Below are 6,350 nucleotides of genomic sequence, written 5' to 3'. Positions count from 1 at the left end.
TGATTATGTATTGCACAGTTAAAACGACAGGAGTGTATGGAAACAAGTAGACGGAGTAATAACTAATAAGCAGACTTTTCTTCAAATTTAAAAAAGGGATAGATGTTTCCATGAAGTAACATACACATACATAAATGCTGAGTTAGTGACTCAGGGCCGTCTTTAGACATGTTTTTTCTCATACACGTAACAGGGCCCCCCAAAATCAGGGCCCCATAATTTTAAAAAAATAAAAATTATAACCTTACAAATTCACCTTCTTTCTCGTAAAAGACCATCATTTTCAAACTAAAACCTAAAAATTCATCTTTGATTATGAAGATATAATTGTGGATTTTGCTTCAAAAAATATTAGAAGGATGACACTTTTTAAATAAAAAGTTTTTGTTTGTTGTTTTATTGAATTGCTATTAAACTTATTACTATAAATATTTAAGCTCTATAATAATTTGTAGTACTGTACTCGAAAAAAAAGCCATTTTATAATAATAATATTTTTAACCTTTTAAAATAGTCCTCCAAAATTAAAGGACCCAATTTTAAAAGTTAGAACAGGACCACCAAATTGTCGGAGACGGCCCTGTAGTGACTCACTCCCTTCCAATCATCTTCTTGCGCGCATTCTTTGGATTGATCTATATGATGATGTTCCAAAATTGCTTACGTGCCCATATAAAGTGAAATAAGCATCATCCTACCAAAACCAGCACCATAATTATCTTAATTTATACAAATATATTATAAAGGAACTTTTTATTTATATGATGATGTTTCTAAGATCCAACGTATAAAATCGACTAGTCGTTTTTGATCCAACCAAGCTAAGTTTGATTGTGTGGAAAAGATTACACTTTTTAACCTTGATGTTGAGAGTTCAATGTCCACTAGAGACATTTTGAGGGTGGAGATCCCTTACCGTTCCCCCACTTTTAAAATGTTTGACATGCAAACACTGGACTAAAAAAAATCGTGAAGGTTGAGACTTGAGATACGATCATGTCCTTCTCTAAAAAATAAAAAAATAAAAAATAAAAAAAATAATAAAAAAAAACCTCGCTTTTGATCCACTAACTCTACTCATCACTACTTGCCAAACCAAAGGGGCCCATTTTAACCAACCCGATTAAAACATCTACAAAAACTAATACTTATCGAAACCAGCCTGGTATTTTTGTCACTTGCTCGTGCAACCGTTAATGTCACCCTCTTCAATATTTAGTCACCTTATTTTGGTTAATTATTCATTATTTTAGGTCAATGATAAGTATTAATTTTGTAATTACTTGACTATAAAATGTATACATAATTTCATATACATATAAGAATTTGCTCTAGCTAGTATGAATGCTAGCTAAAGAAAAAACGGTGCATTGTCATCACATTTACTTAAATTGTTTATCTTATGTTCATATTTCCTTCTTATAATTACTAAGAAAAAACGGTGCATTGTCACATTTACTAATTGTTTGACTTATGTTCATATTTCCTTAATATAATGCTCTTAAAGTTAAATGTAAGAAAAAACTTGTTCCTCCGACCATCGCAAAAAGTCACATTAATTAATGTAACACCTCATTTTTAAGAAAACAACATATTTCTTTGTTTAAAACCCTTTTGGAATGGTTGAGTCATTTTTTGGCTTCATCAATTTTCAGATCGTACTTAATATTTATAGTAAAATTAATCACGACCTTAGTTATTATTATTCTTAAGTTCGAAAGAAAAAAGGAGAGAGAATCTTACCCTCCCACAGACAAGCTCCACGCATAATTTATTGATCCAAGTACTATTAGAATTGGTTTTGGTGTATTTATGTTTATATTGTATTTATGTTAAGTTTATCGGGTTAGGAGTTTTAGGCTAATTAAGTTTCCTAATGTATTGTGTATATATGTGTGTTTATGATCAATACAAAGCTTAAGCCGTTTTCTCCAATATTTCCTTGAGTTTAACATGGTATCAGTCGACTTTGCATATTGCTAATCACACTATATATATAGTATACATGATCTCTTACTAGAGTACTTTCCTACAAAAATATTTTAATTATCCTTTTTTATTAATACTCGTATTAATTAATGAGATGTTTGTAATAAGTTGGACAATAATCGGAATGATAGAAGAAATAATGTATGTGTGTGTGTGTCATTAACATGAAATTCAAACAAGATAATTCTTGTTTGTGAACAAAACTTAATATTGCTAAATAAAGTGGGAGGAGTATTGATTTTATTAATTTATCTCAATTATGATATTGATGAATTGTACTTATATCCATTAAGTGAATCCAAAGTAACCAAAACACCATCATTAAATTATACTTGTACAGTACAACTATAAAAAATAATTAATTTCCCACAATAACATGAATTACATTGGTTGCCGCCTCTTGTGTCGTTATCTCTTTGTCACAGTCAGTCCACTAGGCACTAGTGAGAAGCTGGGTAGAAATTGAGGTTCCATTACATGAACCTGGCTACTAATCTTTAAATAAACGTCACACCCAAATATTAGTAGGCCCGTCCCAGTGAATACTCCTTGGACAATTAACAGATTTATTGCTATTTTATCAGCTAGTAATTAGGTATTGAAGTGAAAATAATAATAAATTAGGTCAATAGTAGTATTTTGATAAAACAATGTGTTAAAAGTTATAATTAAGCTTATTACAATAACAACTAACACAATAAAGTTGTTATACGTTGTGTGATAGCTAGTATGATATCCTTAGGTAGTTTATGTCAAATAATATCATCTTGTACAACTATAATCTTTGGTATATCCAAACAAAAAAAGGAATTTTCAGTATATACTTGGCTTTTATATTCTTTAATTGAGTAGGTGTACAAGTCTTGTTACCCTACGCAACTCTTAATCAAACATCTACTCGTATATGGTATATCGGTTAATAGATTACCCTACAACTCTTAATTAAACATCTACTCATACTTGGTATATCGGTTAATTGATTAATTAATACATTATTTTCAACCCTTTATGTCTCTAATTATAGATAAATAAATATTATACAGAAATTTTAATACTCTAACTATAATATCCCACATGAATATACCTATTTGCCCATTATATAAATTGTGTGTTAAAGACTGTTAACTAACAACCCAAGAAATAAAGTGTATGTACTATTCTACTAGTAAATCCATTCAAACTATTCTACAAGTAAATCCCTTTAAATTATTATATGTTTTGGTGGTTATGTGTTAAATATTATCCTATCATATTGTAACACTTCAATCTTGTGATATATATATTATTTACTTAATTATTATAGGTAAGTCTTGTTATCCAAGACAACGCTTAATCAAACATCTACTCGTATTTGGTTAATTAATTAATAAAATACATACCATTATTTAGCATAGTTGTCAGTTTTGTCACTATAGTAGTTTAATTTGTACTTAAACTTATAGCTAAGCCTAGGTGCTACCAACATTTTAGTTATACTCTTACATGATTGATCATATCCCTCCAAAATCCCTATCAAATCCAAACTCTATTTCCTTCCTACTTCTCCTTTAAATCCAATATATTAATGCACGTGCTTTGATTAAATTATCCCAAATTATATTATTTTTATTCATTATATATAACCCCTCTTTTCTTTCTCATCAACACTTCCTCCTTTCTCCAAAAAAAAAAAAAAAAAAAAAAAAAAAAAAAAAAAAAAAAATGGCATTAGTAAGAGAACGTAGACAACTCAACCTCCGCCTCCCTCTCCCTGAAAACTCCCAACGCCGCCCATCTTTCCCTTTACCACTCCCTCCTCCTCCTCACTCCTCCGCCACAACCACCGCAACAACCACCGTAACAACCACCGCAACAACCTCTTCAGTTTCTTCCTCTCTTTCCGATTTCACCAAACTATCCGTTCTTGGCAGTGGAAACGGCGGAACTGTCTATAAAGTAGCTCACAAGCAAACCGGCACCGTTTATGCTCTTAAGCTAGTTTCATCTGATCCCAACCCTACTCACCTCCGCCAGCTCAGCCGGGAGAAGGAGATCCTCCGACGTATGATCTCGTCGGATTCTCCCTACATCGTCCGATGCCATCGAGTTTTTGAAAAATTAGATGGAGACCTGGCAATACTAATGGAGTACATGGATGGTGGTACACTTGATCATACTCTTAAAAACCAAGGCACTTTTTCTGAACCATTACTTGCCAACGTGGCAACACAAATATTGAATGGTTTAAAGTACCTTCACGCACATAAAATCGTTCACAGAGATATTAAACCCTCGAATCTTCTAGTGAATTCCAATTGGGAAGTCAAGATTTCTGACTTCGGTGTGGGGAGGATCATGGGTAGAACCCTGGATCCCTGTAACTCATACGTCGGCACGTGTGCTTATATGAGTCCCGAGAGGTTTGATCCTGATACCTACGGAGGGAATTATAACGGGTATGCGGGTGATATTTGGAGTTTGGGACTTACATTAATGGAATTGTATTTGGGTTATTTTCCTTTCTTATTACCCGGTGAAAGGCCCGATTGGGCTACTTTGATGTGTGCGATTTGTTTCGGGGACCCGCCCACCTTACCCGCGGGTCGTGGGTCGGAGGAGTTTAGGAGCTTTGTTAGCTGTTGCCTACAAAAAGAAGCCACTAAACGGTGGTCCGCTACTCAATTATTGTCTCATCCCTTTATTTGTAAAACTAGATAATATAATATTCGCATTTTCAATAATTAATTATAGTTAATCAATCAATTAAGTTGGTTTTTTTTTTTTTTTTTTTTTTAATGAGTTGGCCCGAACCGAATTAATTAGGGTCAGTTTTAGAGAGTAGTTGAATGATAGTGTTGGGATGTAAATAGATCGAATATACAAGTAGATTAGTTAGGCACTTAGGCTACTTGTTTCTTCTTGGAGGCCACTTGTTTCATTAATATTATTTGGACGATGTAAAGTTGGTTCTCCTTTCTTTGTCAAAAAAATTAACTACTCCAAATCTCCATTTTGTTTATTTCTAATTTTCTATCAATCATACTTGTAGCTTTTTCATTTGAGCTGTGCTATCTCTTTTATAATTGCTTAGTTTACGTGCATGAATTTTGATAATATACACCTATGTCACCATTCACTAACAACGAGGGATTGGAGTATTAGTCGGTAATACAAATCCACACATACAAATCTATCACGTATTATAATCCGCAGCCAGAGGTTCTAGCTAAAAATTTGATAAGGTAGTGCTACTCAAACCTTTTATGTTTTTGTGGTAGTTTTTAAAAAAAAAAGTTTAAAATGATAGTTATTCTCAAAACTCGTCATTTAAATGGTAGTTCTTCGCAAATTTTTCTTTAATTTTACATTTTTTTGTTTACTAGCTAATGAGTACTCATAGATGTTTAAGATATTTGATGAGAATGATTATCCTCATAACTAAATTATTTATTTTTTAAAAGGTAAGATACAAGGAAAGAGATTAGAAATGTGTTCTTACAAGACCATTCCCTAATCTATCTTGTGTAGTAAAAGATTAGAAAACTTGCTATCCATGGGTCGGAGTAGAGTAACCCAAAGAGGCCACATAATTTGATGCTCTGTTTCCTTCACCACGAAAGATGTGCTGGGAATTGAAGGCAAAAAAGAAATTCAAGACAGTTTTGATGTCTTCCATTAGGACTTAGGAGCTGAATCTTCCATGGGCAGTTAAAATGACCCTGCAAAAATATTAATAACAGTCAAATTATCTCCTCATTTATAGTTTATTACTCAATCTTATCTAATATTTGTTACGTAAGGATTGTGTAAAATAAAGAAAAGAGATTAAGGCTATGTTCAATTCATTTAGTCAGATAGCTTTGATGTCTTTAAACTTTCCAAATATACAATTTTCATTATTTTCCAAAAATGAGCAAATGTTTGATTTTAAAGTTGTTTGTTTGAATGATTTTTATATTTCATTTACGGAATCAAATGTGTATCTTAAGGGTGAGGCGGTACAAAATTCTTGAAGGAAGATGGGGTAAAGTTGGAACCCGCTTGTATTATAACTTCATTATTCCAATCCATTTGGAAATGTCTAACCAAACAACACCTATTAAATACAATATAAAAATAAAAAGGTAAATGCCTTTATATCATTAAAAAAAAAATTGTTGTCAAACAAAGGATAAGGGGGTAAAAAAAGTTTTATGGTAAAGTGAAGAACCTACTATCCACCTTCCAAATAGAAGTTCTAATGATCAACCAAGTGGCCTCCAATCTACAAGTGGGCTAACTATGTACGTAGATAATGTTGTAGAAAACAATCAAGTACCCTTAGAAAGTGACTCCCTTGTTGGGCTTGTACATTTCTAACTTTCTCATAAATGATACTTACT

At 32.2% G+C, this 6,350-nt stretch overlaps 1 pseudogene; it reads left to right on the top strand.

Annotated features, from left to right (window-relative positions):
- Nucleotides 1-3,649: 3,649 nt before the first annotated feature.
- LOC145608721 (mitogen-activated protein kinase kinase 9 pseudogene) lies at nucleotides 3,650-5,025 on the top strand (annotated as a pseudogene).
- Nucleotides 5,026-6,350: the final 1,325 nt, after the last annotated feature.

The sequence above is a fragment of the Chenopodium album genome, chromosome 23 (assembly GCF_948465745.1).
Source record: "Chenopodium album chromosome 23, dcCheAlbu1.1, whole genome shotgun sequence".
NCBI lineage: Eukaryota > Viridiplantae > Streptophyta > Magnoliopsida > Caryophyllales > Amaranthaceae > Chenopodium > Chenopodium album.
Note: the sequence above shows the minus strand (reverse complement) of the source record. Positions and strands in the feature narration are given on the sequence as shown.